Source organism: Camelus bactrianus, chromosome 4 (assembly GCF_048773025.1).
Source record: "Camelus bactrianus isolate YW-2024 breed Bactrian camel chromosome 4, ASM4877302v1, whole genome shotgun sequence".
NCBI classification, from domain to species: domain Eukaryota; kingdom Metazoa; phylum Chordata; class Mammalia; order Artiodactyla; family Camelidae; genus Camelus; species Camelus bactrianus.
The window spans coordinates 9,979,341-9,997,037 of record NC_133542.1 but is presented as its reverse complement, the minus strand read 5'-3'; the positions used below and the strand labels follow the sequence as shown (position 1 = coordinate 9,997,037).

The window sequence follows — 17,697 nt, the reverse complement described above, 5'->3', positions numbered from 1 at the left end:
CAGTTCGCTACTCTTAACTGGAGGGTGGCAAAAGCGAAATCATTCCATCTCTTTAAAGTGGAAGCTTTAAAGCACATGGCAAAATAGGTCAAGTTATTAAAGATGGCTATGAAACTGCTAGAATCTGTGTGATTTGTATTATATTACCTCTCCTGAAAGAAACTGGGACCAAACACAAAATCACCAGAACAGCCAATGCGAGTGCCTTCTGTATCATCCATCCCTCTCCCAGGGGGTTTGAACTTTTCAGGAATGCATGTGACCGGTCATGAAACTCCATACTGACAAAGGTAGCTGACCCCTGTTTTCAAGTTCATGTCACATTAAGTAATTAGGACTTGACAGACAAAGTGATTGTGAATATGCTGTTCCTCTGAGGAAAAGCGATAGATTCTTCAACTATGTGTATTTACATTCCAGCCTCCTGTGGCAATATTTGGAGTCACACCCTGGCGGATTTGTATTACAGACAGCCCATACGATGTCTCATCCAACTTTTCAAGAAGAACTTAAACTATGTTCCCTAGAATGTAATGGGACAGTTATATTTATCTAAATAAGACTTCCCAGCATATAACACAGCTGCCTTGAAGCATGACGGCACCAACACCATGCTCATTTTAGGTTTATACCAAGAAGACAGCCAAAGCACATGAAGACATTCTGCAGTGGCTACAGACTCCAGGGCTCCTGGAAAAACCACATGTGGTTTTGTATTAAGTTTCCAAGGAATAGTGTTGATTCTTGGAACCAAATGTTTTATTTTATTTTATTTTATTTGGGGTAATTATGTTTGTTTGTTTTTGTTTGTTTGTTTGTTTGTCTGTTTCTTTCTTTCTTTCTTTATGGTGGAGGTGCTGGGGATTGAACCCAGAACCTTGATGCATGCAAAGCAAGTGCTCTACCACTGAGGTATACCCTCCTACCCCCAAAAGTTGTATGTCTCATTGTCATAATTAAGACTTCTGTGTAGAATGAATAGAATGTAAAATCTATACATGCTTTAAACTTCCTAAAGGTTGAATTTGCATCTATTTTACACATATTTTTGCAGTTAATTTATTTGTCAACAACAGTAATTTTGTTTAACTTTTTTGTCCTATTTGTGGTAAACTCCAGAGGCATGGAGATCTTTAAATTTCTACAGGAAACTGTGCAGTTTATTTTACACTTTTCATTTAGGCCTGCAAGAAATATTTTCTCAGAAATGCTGTTTAGCTACTTAGCCAAGTTTTTGTCATTTAGAGATCTTCCCTGTTTTATTTTGTAATGACAGCTGTTATGAGATTGTCTCTGTTGATCAGTGGATGACTATAAACAAAGCAGAAACAATTGGCTCCTAAGGGTAACACCACTCACTTCTCACCATCTACTTGCTGTGTCTTAGCTCTACCAGTAACATAATGTTATAAGGCTTTCTTGTAGAAGATTCTTATAGGTAGTTCTCTATGTATATTTATACATTTTCTTTGAATGTGCTTATGATCAATGTGAGAGGAAAAATTTTTATTTGTTATAAAACATAAGCAACAGCTATTAAAATTGAGAGCTAAGTAGTTTTTCCCAAAATAGCAGTTTCTAGAATTGACAGGGGGGGATTTTGAGAAACAGCTCTCCTATGTCCTGCCCCAGACATATTAAATAACACACTGTAAGGCCTCAGAATCATAAAAACAAAACAAAACAAAACAAACAAAAGCCCTTCCCAGTTTAGGGAGCCATTGTTTTAAAACGGGTGGTGATACCAGATTTGCCAGAGTAACAGAGAACTCTTTAGGTATTCATTCTTGTGTATTCAGAGGTCAAAATTCTAGACTCTGGGAGAAGCAAACTGAGGATCAGATCCTACTAATTAGGAGATAAAGCAGCAAATTAAAAACAAAGCAAAATGACTACAAAATAGTCAAGTTAATTGAACAATTTGAATCATAAATGTACAAGTTCTCAGAAATGTATATATTTTATGTAACTTACAAATTATAGTAAATCCAGCTATTTTAATCAAGAACAAGTCAAAACTGGTCACCATAATAATAATTCTTTGCATTGGTATGGTGATTTGTTGTTTAAATATACTTTGATAAATAGAAACTCTTTTGTCTTCAAAACTGAGAGAGAGACAGGGAAGTGTCTGGTATTCTCATTTTGAGACTCAGAGTTCTTTCCAGGATTGCAGAGAATTGGAGCCACGGCACAGAAATCCCTGCATGCTTATCCAGTCAATCAGATCCCAAATTTGAGAGGCAGAATTTAGGAGGTTGCATTATCAGTTTTCTCATGTTATTTTAGTGTGAATGGAAGGATATAATGCATTTATTGTAAAAGTAAAGCTTTACAACTTAAAGGGGAGCTTTATGTATCTAGAAACTCTCATTCCTCAAAGGATTACTTAAGAGAACAATGCTACATCAATGTTTAGGTTGGGAGGGATATTAAAGTTCATTTAGTGTAGTTCTCTAATTTTATAGATGAAGATCATAAGACTCAGAGACTTGTAGAGTTTGCCTAGGGATTCAAAGCTAATCTGACCAATTTTGGCAAAAAAGGACATCTTTCCTAAGTTCCATAATTATGGATTTGTTAAACAGTAAACTACATTGGTGAGTGATTTATGTTAGTTCAATTTGCTAATATGTTTAACTTTAAATTTCACTTTGCTTGCAACATAAAATATTTTGTAATGCTTTAAAATAAAGTAACCTCTTTATTCTCTAAATAAGTTATTGTAAAACTGTGATAAAATTAATAATTTTATGTCTAAGGGATTTCACCCTCACCCAAATTACAAGTTTGCTCTCTTTGTTTGAACACTAATAATGGCATTTTCAAAGGAGCAGCAAAAGTAAAATATTTTCTTTTAGTTTCTTTGTAAAGTTTAACCGTTTTTACTTTGCTATTATGGTAATAGCTAGAAAATTACATAAAACAATATTTTGAGGGCACATTCTCCTAGTTGATTTAAATCACTGTGCTAACTGAAAAGTTTAATATTTCAAAAACTCCACAAGTTACTACATCGATCAGTATCTGATTCATGCATTGTGGATATAAAAATGTATTTAAGGAGAGGAAATTGATTCTATGTGCTTCTTATAATCTGAGAAGGTAGTGAATGTGGCAATATTTTAAAGGAGGGGGTAGAAAAAAATGTTCTGCTTTATAATCAAAATGATGTCTTCCTATTATGAGGTCATTATATTCTGGCACTGTGAAATTCTTACATGAAGATGTTAAAGTGGAAATAAACCCATAATAGTTTATAAAATATTTTCAGTATGACAATAATCTAAAAATATGGGGAAAATTGTCATCTCTGACTTAGGTCCAACAAGACTGGATAAAATGTGTGTTATGGTTCAATGCAAAATAAGCTTCTCCTGTCTTATCAGAAATTTTCTGTCAGTGAGTCTCTCTCCCTCCACTGATGTGAAGAAAGAATTGTAGAGCCCTTAAAATTGTTACTAGGATGAGTGTGGCCGTTTGGGGATGAAGTTAACACTGCTGAAAGTAAAGAAGAAAGATGGAGAAAATCTGTGTCTTGACTGACATTCCGTTACACCTGAATCAAATCAGCTCCAAAGGCTGGTCTCTCTTTGCTTCTACTTATTAAAGCCAATTAATGCCCTTTATCTTTTTAAGCCACTTTGAGACAGGTTTTCTGTTGCTTATAAATGAATGCCCCTTAATGGGCAGATCATTGTAAAACCTAAAATTGTACCTTATGCTGCTGTCATTGATGCTGTATTTTTCTGTGGATTTATATCCAATGATGTGAGTGTTGTAGAGCCTGAGGCTCTATAAGTGTATCCATTTATGAATCAAACAGACAAATAAACCCTAGGTATATAAACAGCCTCCAAAGGATTATTTAAAATTCCCCTAGAAGCATCATGAGGAATAAATATTAATGCCTTTTAATAGCTTTATAGCTTACAATGTTGACAGGCAGCATCATGACGAGTTTTAAAGATGAGAGTAGATAAATATTACTCAAAAGTGTAAATTTATATCCATATCTACTCCAAAGTAATTTCCTAAAAATTGCATTTGTGTTCTAGTTACCTTCCCAGGGAGTGAATCTTTTCCTTGAGAGTATAGGAGTATAGTATGAAAAAGTTTGTCAAACTTTGTTTCTTTGTAGGAATCTTGGCTACTTGTGTATGACCTTTATTATTGGAAAACTTAAGAGAGATGAACTGTCTAGTCACTGGCTCAAAGCCATCTTTTTTGAGGTCATTTACATCTGTCTGTCTTAGAAATCAAGACATTTGTTGGGGTAGCAGTTTCTATGGGGAATTTATGAGCCAGGATGCAGCTTAAAACATGTAGTCTTTCTGAGGCTCAACTCCACCTCACCAGTTGATTGATAACCACTCTTTGCTCTGAAATGTGAGTGGTTTATATGTTACAAACCTTGGTTCTACACTTAGGACATAACAGCAAGTAGTGTCAGCCATCCATGAAGAACAGATCCTTATTTTATTTTTCCTCACTTCTCTTGATGTTTGTAAGTAATGACATGATTTCTGAAAGCTTCTAATAGCACTCGTGAGTTCCCCCAGGTTCCTTCATCCTTTCTCACTGCTATCGCCAGCCCGCAGTTCCCCTCAGCTAGTCTCTCATCCTGTTCTGACATTATTGAGACTAAGCTGTGCATACCATAGAGTTTTGGCATGTTTTACTGTATCTGGAGGACTAGTGATGGTTGTGGGGCTTTAAAGTAGTCATCTACATGCGTTGTTGAGCAGAACTCTGGGACATGTGGGCATAGTAGAACACTTCCTAATGAAGAAAGATCTGAAATATAAGTTTGATTCAAAGTCAATGGATGAAATCCAGCCAATGGGGTAACTGGGCATAGAATAATACCACTTTCTCAAATATCCTCTGATCATGAGTCATAAATTTGTTTTTGAACTCTAGGATAAAGGACTATAAAAAGAGAACAAGAACATTGAATTTCCTATGTTTGTATTCCCTTGGGAGAAAAAGTAGTGTAATATATGAATAGCATCGATGCCTATGGCTTCTACTCTGAAGGGAAACTGTGCTAGACTTCTTCCCAATGATTATAAGGTTTGAGTTTTATAAGTGAAAGTCATTAGTACCAATATTGACATAAGCAAACGTTGGACACTGGCAGTCTTGGTGTACACGTTAGCCGGCAGTGATGGTATTTCTGATAGACAACATCAGGGGCATTTGGGGCAATGAAAACCTAAACAAACCTAAACTGAAATTTAATACAGGCATACAGAAGAAATGGAAGTAAAGGATAGAGCTCATTTTGTGCTTGTGAGGATTGTGTTTTTGCAAACACAAGGAACAATCCTTAGGGACTCTGCAGAGAGTATAGTGAAAAAATATTTATAGCTAATGCATGTGGAATACCTAGCATGTCCTTAACACTAGGCTAAATTCTTAACACTTAATGTTACAATAATCCTAGGAAGTAGGTTCTAAAATGATTTTCCCATTTCTCCAATAAGAATGACTGGATATTTCGTACCTTGTGCAAGATCACTTGATATCTGACAGAGCTGGGATTAGAAGCAAGGCAGTTTGGCTCTGTATTTTTTAGACTTGTGTTTTTTAAAACCACTAGAATTCCAGTACTTCGTGGGTGTACTACCATGATACGAATTTTCCCCTCAAGGCAAAGGTGGATTTTGAAATTCAAGGTTGCTTAATGGGTGCACAATACAAGTTTAGGGGATTAAAAGGAAAAATGAACATACTTTTAGCCTGTGGGTAAGATATTACCTCTAACTTACTTCATCTGGTGTTATTGCTGTAGTCCCACCAGGGTGATTTGAGTGTAACTCCCTTCCCTGTAGGCTGAAGGGTACATTTCTCCATTTATCAATTCAAAATTGTTGTATTAAATGTCTGCCTACCATATGCCAGACATTGTAGCGGGTACAAGGATTCAGTGAAAATGAAAGAAAGATAGAAGCTCTTCTAGAAAAATTAGTTTCTAGCATGTAACTAGGAGCTAAATGGTTGCGAATGGTGGTTGATTGGTTAGCAGCTTCAAAGAGGAGTGTTTGAGGTGCTAAATATTTTGTGACAGCTGAGGAACTAGCAGAGGGAGACTTAAAAACTAATTAACATATACTCCACGATCTGATGAACCTCCGTCTCCTTCTACTTCTCTCTCTGTTTCTGTGTCTCTGGTCTTCTCTTCCTGTATGCATCCCCCATACTGCTCTCCTCTTTCACTGTTTTCTCTTAAAATGTAAAAACATATAATGTAGCTAAATGAAGTATCCTTATTATTGTTTCTTTTCCCCATTGGTCTAGAAGGCTGAGGTACATAGAGTATTTTTTTTAAAAATTTCAACTCCAGAGTAACATGTCAGTCCTTTTGAAGAGAGGAGACCTCATTTTCAGCCAAGGGGCTACTGCCAAATGGCTGTGCATCCAGAAGGCAGTGGGAATGGGAAAAGGAGCAGGAATACTGGTGATCCCCCAAAGCCAATGGAGGTATCCGTAAGAGGAAGAGACAGCTTTAATCATATGTCAGTTGCAAAGAGAACTGAAGCCAAATTTCCACATTACCAAACAGTGAGAAAGTTCTTAACTCATTCGACTTCATTCCTCTTTTCCTTTGTATATTTTTCTGAAGCTAGAGAGGAAAGACCAATATAATCTCCTCTCCCAACCAGGGGAAAGAGGGAAGTTCTAATATTAAGTCAGTATTAAAGTTTTGACTATTACACGGGTCAGGGCATTATAATAACAAGATTAAGACTGGATTGTGCAACTAAACATGATTTGAGAACATTTTATATTGTCAAAAAGTGATCAGAAATTTATGGGGTTATCTTCATCGTTGGGCAGGGAATGAGCCAGCCCAGAAGACCAAATGAAAGGGACAAGAAGACAAGCATAATTTTGCTTTCTGAAAAATTTACTTTAGAATTTTACTCCCTGCATTAAGAAAGCTACACTTGCACGTATATGAGAATATCTCCAGGATGTATACTCGGAGCAGATTTGGTGAGTTAAAATTATTGACATGTTTTTTATATATGTATATATGTATATGTTATATATATATGTTATATATGTGTGTGTGTGTGTGTGTGTGTATATATATGTATATATATATATATACTTTTAATATAATGCTAATTATTTCAAATCAGAATAGCCTTAACGTTTCTCTCAGCTTCATTAAACTTTAGCAGACTTCCTCCTGTGTCTCGGGCCCTGACCTCTCTCTCACCCCCTCACCCCAGCCAGGTGGCCCAAACATAGTTGTCTTTCCCCTCCCTTATCTTACAGCATTTATTTAAGAAAACGCATGCTTGCAAATCCTTTCTTTGCCTCTTGAGTTGTCATTCTTTTAGACATCCTCTTGCCAGTTGAACAGCCCAGGAATGTGTTTCTCAAAGACCTGAGAGCCCCTCCCTTTGGAAAGGAATTTTCAAGGAAGAGAGGGCACTATTTTCCAGTCCCTGTGGACCCCAACTTCAGGGGCACCTTGGTCCAAGTTGCAAAACTACCGTCCATCATAGAAATAGAAGAACGCTTACTTCTCCTTTGGAAAAACTCAGCAAACACAGATGGGCCAGGATTCCTCTAATCACAGCTATGAGATCCTCTGCCACCCTTTGCTTCGGTGAATTGAGTTCAGCCTGAACTCAGGCCTCTCTCTCCCACAGCAATAACTTTGAATGAAGTCTTACATGTCTGTCTGACAGAGCAGTCACTGGTCCTATAGAGTTCTGAATTTCTCCTGGGCAAATGTTGTCAGGTCCACGTAGCCTAGAGCAGGATCTCCACAGGTTGGCCCATCAAGCTAGATCCTGCCACTCATTGTCTTTTTTATGATCTGGGAAATGAGGAAGGCTTTTAAGTTTAAAAGAGTTGTTAAAAACAAAATGAAAGCAAAGAAAAATATGCAGAGACCACAGGTGGCCAGCAAGCCTGAACTATTTACTATCCATTCCTTTACAGGGAAAATGGGCCCACCTCTGCCCTAAAGCTAGGGGGGAAGCTTTTGGTGCCTGGTCAGCTTTCCCAGTGTGCTGTCTGCCTGTAGGAATTTAGAAGCCCTGAGAGTTTTTCTCTCTTGAAGTGGTTTCAGTTTTCTTTCATCCAGGCTGCCAAGGCATTAGCCAATTCAACATTTTCAAAAACTCTGTAGCTGTTATTTTATATCACTTCTAGAGGTGCAGGGTGCATCAGACTTCTGTGTAACCACACCTTTAACCATCCTAGAACCTTCTTTGGCTGAGCGTATCTGAGGTGCTCATATTAATTCTTTCAGAGTTTTTTAGAAATGGGCTTTCCAGTTATAATCTTGTTTTTGTCTTTTGCCTGAGGCCATGTTTTCCTGGACCTATCCCTACCCCCTCTTCCATATTTGGTTTCTTTCCTGAAGTTGATTTTGTGAGAAATAGTTTTATTTTCCATCCCTTTAATTTCTGGCCTATGTTGCAGCAAAGAGTGTTACAGCTCAGTGTTACAGCTTAATTGTGACAGCAACCTGGATCCAGGTGAGACCAAACAGTACTTGGAGGGTTGGAGAACTCAGGTTTATTACGCCAGTGGGCCCAAAGGAGTTAATACTCCAAGCTCTGGACCCTGTCTGTAGGTTTACATAGGCTTTTATAGGCTGCTGGTCAAGACTTTGCAACATCATATGCAAATAAGATGTAACAAAAGTTGACTCATTAGGAATGAGCTTTGTAGAACTGGACTAGTCAGGAGTGATAGAAATGGACCAATCAGAAGTGACAGAAATGGACCAATCAGGAGTGAGCTCCATGCAAATGAAGTGCTATAAATGGACCAATCAGGAGTTAGCTCAGGGAACCAATGGAATCTTAGGGTTAAGTTCTGCTTTCCTAGAAGCAAGCCGTTTTAGATGCAAAAAGCGTGATAATGCCACTGGGCCAGGGAACTGGATGGTGCTGGCAGGAGAGTAGTGGCCCTGCCTGAGGGTCCTGCCTATCTTTTTCATGGGGCTTCCCAGCTCAACTATATTCTCTTCAAATTCTGTTCCCAACTGGCCACTTTCTTTCTGAGCTCAATTCTTTCTTTTTAGTACCTTATCAAATGCATCCAATAACAGCACACATTTTCAGAATCTTCTTAAAATTACCTCTTCCTACCCTTTTAAGGTCATTAGGTAGGTTTTATTCCTTCCATGTTATCACAGGCAATGGTTTTTACTAAGTGTTTTCCCACTCATATAGGTCACCATTTTTATAGTTGCTTTAACTGTTTCTTCAGTGCCTACCACTTGGTGTCAAATCCTTTGTCACACGTTTGAGAATTTTATTACCACAAGACCTCATTTCTAGTTACCAATCTCTCTGAGTTTATCAACTATTGTCATAACAATCCTGACTAATTACATGAAATTCAGTAGCTTGAAACAGCATTGACATATTCTTGGTGCAGAATCTATAAGTGAGATAAGATTGAGAGATTGACAGATTTTGGCTGAGTTTTTCCACTAGACTACGCTGGGCTTGGTTCAGTAGGTTCTCCAAGACATCTTCTTGTGATGGATAGCAGAAACATAAAAATGCAAGTGCAGCTGCACAAGCACATGAAGGTCTCTAGTTGTATCATTGCCAATCACCTCTGGTCTAAGAAATTCCCATGGATGTGCCCAAAGGCCAAGGGGCAGAGAAATACACTCTAGAACAATAAAGTTATGGTTAAGGGTGTGACTATAAGGAAGAGTGAAAGACTAAGACCCATAATTCATTCTCCTACTGAAGGTAATTGATACAGAGTGCAAATAATGCAAACCCATTCCAACATTTATAGGTGGCTCTGAATAATGAATAAGAACATTCGGAAGAGAAGTGGAAATCAATGTCATTTAAAAAAAATCAGAACTGAAAAAAGAAATGACACAGCTGTGTATTTCTGAAGTGCTTACCCTATTATACAATTAAATGAACTCAACTCAATCAAAAAAGAACTATAAAATATACTCAAGGAAAGGCAAAAATAGGAAATAATAAAGATAAAAGTATAAACGAATGCATTTGAACATAGAAAAGGGAATATATTGTCAACATGTCCTTGAACTTATTTTAGAAAAACAAAATAGAAAAGTCCTGGCAGATCAAATTAAGGACAAAAGAGAGGAAGTGTAAATAAGTAAAAATTAGAAGTAGAAGGAGCGCAGATATGTGCATTTAAAAAAATGATTTTATTAAAATTTGATCTCAATAACATAATTACATAGTGATTATAGAGATTAGATTTCAAAAATATATGTATCTTAAACTGGTTAATTAATAATTCTCTAGTAAATATTATGTCTTCAAGTATGAAGAAAAAGTGTAAAATGTCATGAAAATTTGTACCTCAAAGAATTCTTTTGACTTAACCATAATAAAACATCTAACTTTCATTGTTGATGAAGTGTCAACCTACGTGCTATATGCTTTGCATGATTAATATGTTATATATCTCAGAATATAATGGAAGTTGTATAATCCCTCTATGACAAGTGAGAAAACTAAAGTTCAGAAGGTAAAAAATTTACCTGAGTCCGCCCAGTTTGGCAGGCGCATTCTGGATTTGGATGAAGGTAGCTGGATTGAGAGCTTCTGCTTTTAATCACAGTGCCATTCCTGAGTTTGGGGCACTTAAAAAAAATTTTTTTTACTTCTGAATTTTTAAGAAAGCATAAAAGTGAAAAGTGTGAGGATGTAAAAGTTATTTTTCCTTTAGGGAAACATTTCTAAAAAACAAATTTAAAAACCCAATGTTGAAGTAGAAAAAAATTACAAAGGGTATATAAGGTCCCTAGATTACTCTGATTTATCTTTTTATGTGAAATAAATGCAAACAACAAACAGTGGTAGTCATTCCCAATGGAATTCTGGAGCAAATTTAATTGGAGAAAGGCATCCAGATCCTTTTAACAAAGTAAGCATAAAGTTTGGCATCATTGAGCACCCTGAATATGGTGAAAGTAGCTAATGATATTTTGTTTTATGACACAAATTAAAACTTAAAACAAATTGATTATATACCCTAAGTACAAAATTCCATCAAGAGTATAATACCCCATGCATTTACCAACATCACTTTTTTCCAGAGGAAAAGATAAGAAAAGAAACAGTAAGTAAGTACATTTAACATACATATCAATTTTATGAAGCTCCAGAATAAAAAAATTATTAAAATGTGAAAAATGTGTTTTAGAATTGTGGAACTACAAATAGTATTGATTAATAGCAGTTTAAATTTGGGTTACAGTGCCTTAGTGCAATTTTCATTGCTTGTAAATGTATAATTTAGAAATAGATGTAATCATTTTTTATAAGTAATTCTATCTTCTAAGTAATTCTAATTTCTAATTAGAATTCTAAATTCTAAATTTTAAAACTCCACTGTTTCTTGATTTTTAAGTTGTAACAGTATAGTAAACATTTCTGAGTCTGCAAAAAAGGCTCTATGTCTGAAAAAATTGTGTTTTGCCTTATACTTACTGTAGAAAGATTAATATTTAATATTTGATAAATTTTTAGATTTTTATGCAAACTTTTTATGTGTTTATATAAAGAGTACAGTTAGCAGGATCCTAAATGCCCTTGTATTCTGGAAAAGCCAAGATATTGCCCTCATAATGTTACCGTGTCCAAACTCGTTCTGCTCTCCACACAACAGGCCAATGAATCGGAGATGAGGTGCTGGGGCAAGGAATAGTGACTTTTTCAGAAAGGTGGCAGACTGAGAAGATGGCAGATTAATGTCTTGGAGAACCTTCTTACTCAAGTCAGAATTCAGGCTCCTTTTATACTAAAAAAGGGGAGGGGTGTGATTGGTTGTTGCAAACTTCTTGATGTAGGAATTCTTTGTTCTTGTAACTGTCCTCTTGGGTCAGGTCATGGTGCCCCTGTAAAACCTCTAACAAAACAAATGTTATTTTCTATTCTGGACCTTGTTATCTTTATATATGTGCAAAAGTATTAATATCCTTACAGGTCAGAGCCCCGAGAAAAGGCTCTCCTATATATTTCAGGCTAAAGGCAACATTCTTTTACAAAAGGTGCAGAACTAGCAAGACTAAGCCTAGAAAACAGGGCACAGGGTTAAAGCCAAAGAAACAGATTTAATATGGAGTCAGATTTGTTCTTTTCTGTTACAGTAATTCTATCAGGGCACTTCCATTCATCAAAACACTCATATAAATATCATATAATATTTATTGTGACTTATATAGGATACAAAAGCATGAACATAGACTGATAATATGCACATGTAATTCATTATAGTGATTGCCTCCAAGGAGTTTCTGGAATTGTGGCAAATGTTAGTTTACTACCATTTATTGCTTTATTTCTTTATTACAAAATCAGTTTTAAGTATATTAGCACAAACAACATTTGCTACCTCTCAGTTTTGTATTCACGGGTATTTTTATATTATACATACTATTGTATATTAAAAACCTCAGTATAATAAAAAGATGGTCCTTAATGTTTATAGGCAAAGAAAGAGTGACAATCTCTTCTCACTGTTTCAGTCAAGAAGAGATTAACTGAAAGTTGGCTTCTCTTAGAATAGAAAGACATGAGGTGGCATGTTTGATTAGAAAACAGGTGCAACAGTAGAAATGAATTGTAGGTCAGTGCAATAGTCTTCAATGTGTAGGGATTAAAATTGAGACAGAACTGGGCTGATATACTGAATCTGTGGCTTAATCCTCTGTTATGTGGAGCATGATACTTAATGACTTATAGTCCTATAATGTATTGTTTATAAAATGAGAACCATGAAACCTACTATATATAGTTAGAATTAAATGAAATCATATATGTAATGGGTTTAGGACAGTGAATGCAAAATATTATTACTTTGTTCCTCCATATTATTGCTCCACGTTGCCCCCAAGATTCTTGAGGGGTTTTCTTTGGCTTCTCTTACTTATCTCATCTATGTAGACACATGCATTAGTAGCTCATGTTTTTGTTGACTGGTTCCTATTCTTCTTATGGGAATAATTGTATTCCTTTGAAGAAATATGTTAAAATTTGTTTATTCACTCTTCTGGAATAGGATTTGGGGATTTATTTTTTTTCTTTAGCTTTGTCCCATTCTAAGTAAAACTTCTCTAAATATCTCATACTAGTCTTTTCGTTGATACGTATATTTATTCTCTTGGATAAATGCATAGGAATGTCTTTGTTGGTTTGAAACTTTGGGAGCTTCCTGGGGGAAATCTGAAACTGGCCCCATACAAAGAGGACAGGGACAAACCAAAGAAAGAGCCAGAGCACTCCAGATTGATAGGTAGCAAGTTTTATAAGCAATGGAACTTACATACGATGCTTGTCTTGGGTGGCCACAAGAGGATTAAATATCTGCACCCACCTGCCAGCATCTCAAAAGTTTGTATAGAGGCTTTAACTGGGTTCAGACACATATACCTTCCAGATGGTCTCAGCAACACATTACTCTCTTAAGGCGGTGTCCTTGAAAACGGGAAATGGTGGACAGAAAGTATTTTCTAAGTTCAAGGAACAGTGTGAGTAATATCCAATTGCCTGGGTCCAGCTCAGGGATCAACCTACAGTCACATCCTCTAGTTGACCTCCTGCCACAGTCATAGCATTAATTGTCTGTTTAAATTTCTAAGATACTTGCAGTTTTTCAAAATTATTGTACACTTTACACTCTCACCAGCGATGTGTGAGGGTTCCTGTTGCTCCACATCTGCTCAGCATTTTATGTTCTCAGTCATTTTAATTGTAGCCATTTCTGTGGACGTGAAGTTGTATCTCACATTGTGACATTAATGATCATTTTCCTGTTGACTAATGCTGAGCCTTTTCATGTGTTTATTGGACATACATGTAAGTATATATACATATATGAATATATAAAAATATATACATAAAATATATACATATATGTGTATATATATACAGATAAAGATATATACATATAATTATAAAAATATACTTACATATTTATAACATTTATTTATATATAAATATATAAGTATAAAAATATACTTATAAATGTAATACATAATAATTAATATAACATAAATATATCAGACATACAACAAATAAAATATAATAAATAATAATATAAAGTATAACATATAAATATATATATATAAATAGGTAAATATCTAAATATATATAAAGTGTTCAAGTCTTCTGCTTATCTTTTCCATTGGGGTTGTTTGGTTTTTATTATTGATTTTTATCAGACATTGATAAAATCTGATATATCAGATATTGATGTATTCTGAACAGAAGTCCTTTGGTATGTTTATCAACTGTGAGCATTCTCTTCTATTCTGTGGTTGCCTAATCATTTTCTCAATTATATTGTTTGAACAGGAGAAATTCAGTATTTTGATGTAGTCCAGGTTATCAATTTATTTTTTATGGTTAGTGATTTTTATGAACATTCTCTGTGTAAAAAATATTTTGCTATTTAAATTTAGAGTCCATTATCCAATGATTTCTTCTAGGGTCTTTTAGATTTCACATTTAGTTGTACATCCCAACTTGAATTATTTTTATTTGTTTATTTTTTGAAAAGTAGCTGTCATGAGTCATTTCATTCCATATGTGTATCTAGCAATGCCAGGAACATTTGTGAAAAACTTTCCTTTCCCCACTGAAGCAGCTTGGCACCTTTGTAAAGAAAACCTTAATTGTATATATTTGGGTCAACTACTAAGCTTCTATTCTGTCCAATGGTTATGTGGAGAGAGGAGGGAGGAGAGAGGAGTATCACTCTATATGAACAAACTTGTTATGCATGAGTTGACACTTCTACTTCTCTACCTTCCAAACTTTAGGCATTTTGTTTTCTAGCTTTGTTCAAAGTCTAGGCCCTCTAATAGGATATTGAATAGAATTGGTGAGAGCAAACTCCTTGATATTTTTTACAATCTTTGGGGAAAAGCTTTTTTTTTTTTACCATAAGAAGTGAGTGATGTTACCTCTAGGTTTTCTGTAGATGCTCTTTATCATATGTAGCTTCCTTCTTTTCTTAATTTTCTTACTACCAAGAATGAATGTTCTCATAATTTTTTCCTATGATTGATCTCTTTCATTTTCTCTTTTAATTTGTTAATAGGGTGAATTGCAATGACTGATTTTCAAACAATAAATTATCCTTTGACTCCTGGGACAGCTTTATTATGACACATTATTTGCTGTATAAATTGTTAGATTCCATTGCTAATATTTTATGGAGGGTATCTTTGTTTATGGTCATGAGGGATGGCTACTTGTAAACTGATTATGTGATTTGATGTTTTGTTTTCAGTGCTCTGTTGGCCCTATAAAATGAGTTATTTGATCTCTCCTTTCATATTTTTTGAAGCATTTGTTTAAGGTTGGGATTATTTCCTCTGTGAAACAATTTTGTACTGGGATTTTCTTTGTGAGAAATTTATTGATTCTGGATTTAATTTCTTAAAAAGATTTTGTAGTTTTCCTTGTATCCATTATGGTAAGTTATGATTTCTAAATGATTTGTCCATTTCATTTAATTTGTTGAATTTATTGTTTGAATTTACCTCACTATTCTTTTTAAATTCTGCAGGATCTGTAATAATGTTCTCTCTTTTATTCCTGATAATGTTAATTTGTTTCTTTCCCAGACATATAAAGGCCTTGTCAATTTCTACTCTCTAGGAAACACGTTTTGTCTTTGTTGATCCTTTCTACTATTTTTCTATTTGCTACTTGACTTATTAACTTTATTGAATATTCTTCCTTATACTCAATTTGAGTTTATTTTGCTCTTCTTGCATTATCTTCTTGAGTTAGAAATGTAGATAATTAGTATTAACACTTTCATCTTCCCTAAGCATATAATGCTGTAAATTTCCCTCTAACCAGTGTTTAAGCTGCATCCCACAAATTTTGGCCTGTTGTATTTTCATTATCATTTACTTTAATCTATTTTGTATTTTTCTTGTGATCTGTTTGTTGACCTATGTGATATTTGGAAAAGAATTGTTTCACTTGTGAATGTGACTTTCTTCATAACAGAACACATTTCTGTTTTATGGATTTCTCATTTAATTCCACTGTGTTCAGACAAAATACCTTGTTAGAATGAGCAATTTTGACGGTTGTTGAGAATTATTTTATAGCCCCCTCATTATGCTCCTTTGTTAAAATCCTTGAAAAAATGTGTTTAGTGCATTTGTTGGGTACAGTGTTCTATAAATACCAATTAGGTCAAGTTAAATGGTAGTGTTTAAATTGTCTAAATTTTAGAAAGTCCTATCTTACATAATAGGTTGACCAAATTTTGTGTACAGTTTCAGGAGTCGGGGTCACGGACTCGTGGAAACACATACCTGAATTGTGATCAGTAGATGATGTGCCCCTCGTGGTGCCAGCCAGTCAACTGTTGCACAGATTAGTTGCTGGCTGATAGCTGTTGTACAGATGTACTTGCTGAGAGGGGTGTCCTGCCTCTGTCCAGGGTACTTTTTCTGAGAAAGCAGGTGGTTCATAAGTTGACAGCACTTGATCATGGTGTGACTATCTGCTTATCTTTTAAAATTCTCCGGATCAGATGATTTTCACAATGACCTCATCAGGTAATGTCAGGAGGATCCCCTGCTGGGAAACAAGTCCCTGGATGCAGAACAAGTTTACCAGTTTGCCCTCAGTGAGTGTCAGAGCAGAACAGTGAACCAAAGTTACGTGAAGGTGTGGAGCCAGCCAGCAAACCTGTGTGATGCTCTTTTACCTACACCATAACTCGAGCTGGAAGCAGATTTGTTTCCACTTGAACCCCTGGTTAATGAGAGAAAGTGTACCATATTTTGCCTAATGGTATGTCATTTTATTCATTTGATTTAGAAGTTTTCTTTACTCCTTTGAGTACATATGGGGAGGACAGTTGGGGGTAGAGAACAGCAGGCAAATATTCAGTGTTCCATTGCAAACCAGATGCTGCCTGACTGGAAGGGAGAAATATATAAATTGTTTGGCTAATCCCTGCCAACAACCTAATGTCCACCCATGAAAAGCAAATCGGTATGTCATGTCAGAACTGATATTTTTGTTTCCAACCTTATCTTTTGTTCACCTATCTCAGGGATTTTCAATATGTTTTTCAACAAGAAAATTGTCCCTGGTAAGCCTCAGCTGTTTCCCAAAATGCCCAATAAGAAATAAATGGTAATTTATGTTTAGTAAAGCCTGTGTGCTTGAAGGTATCTGAGAGGTTTCTGGATAGTAGAAGATGACAATGGAATCTGATTCTTTTCTTAACACTTACCCACTTTAAATAGAAGTGATTCTAAATTCACTCCACAATTCCCTGTGAACTTAATCAAGATTTTCTGAATATAATGGAACATAATATTGAAGGGAAGAGAAGAATTAATTGTTATTGAGAAATTTAATCCATTTTTAACTTCAAGGCAGAGAGCAGAGTCTGTGCCAGGCTCTGTGTTCCAAGTTGTTCCTACATTTCCTCATTCAGTCCTGATAAAAATCTTGTAAGATGAGCAGTATTGGCTCAATTTAGAGAAAGTGAAGCTGAGTTTCAGATGAAGTCACTACCTGCTCTAGGACTCTGACCAGTAAATACAAAATCAAAGATGCAAATTCAATTCTTTGCTGTTCCAAAATATATATTAACTCTTCCACTACACCATATTAACTCCTTTCCTTTCTTTTCTAACTCCAGAAACATTATTACTATATTAGGCACTAT

At 35.4% G+C, this 17,697-nt stretch overlaps 1 long non-coding RNA gene across 3 annotated transcripts in view; it reads left to right on the top strand.

Annotated features, from left to right (window-relative positions):
• LOC141577435 (uncharacterized) overlaps positions 1-16,084 on the top strand; it is a 43,060-nt gene extending 26,976 nt beyond the window's left edge. For all 3 annotated transcript variants that reach the window (XR_012506305.1, XR_012506307.1, XR_012506306.1), the window contains one exon: positions 421-16,084. This is a non-coding gene — a long non-coding RNA (uncharacterized LOC141577435). The remainder of the gene's footprint in view (positions 1-420) is intronic.
• Positions 16,085-17,697: the final 1,613 nt, after the last annotated feature.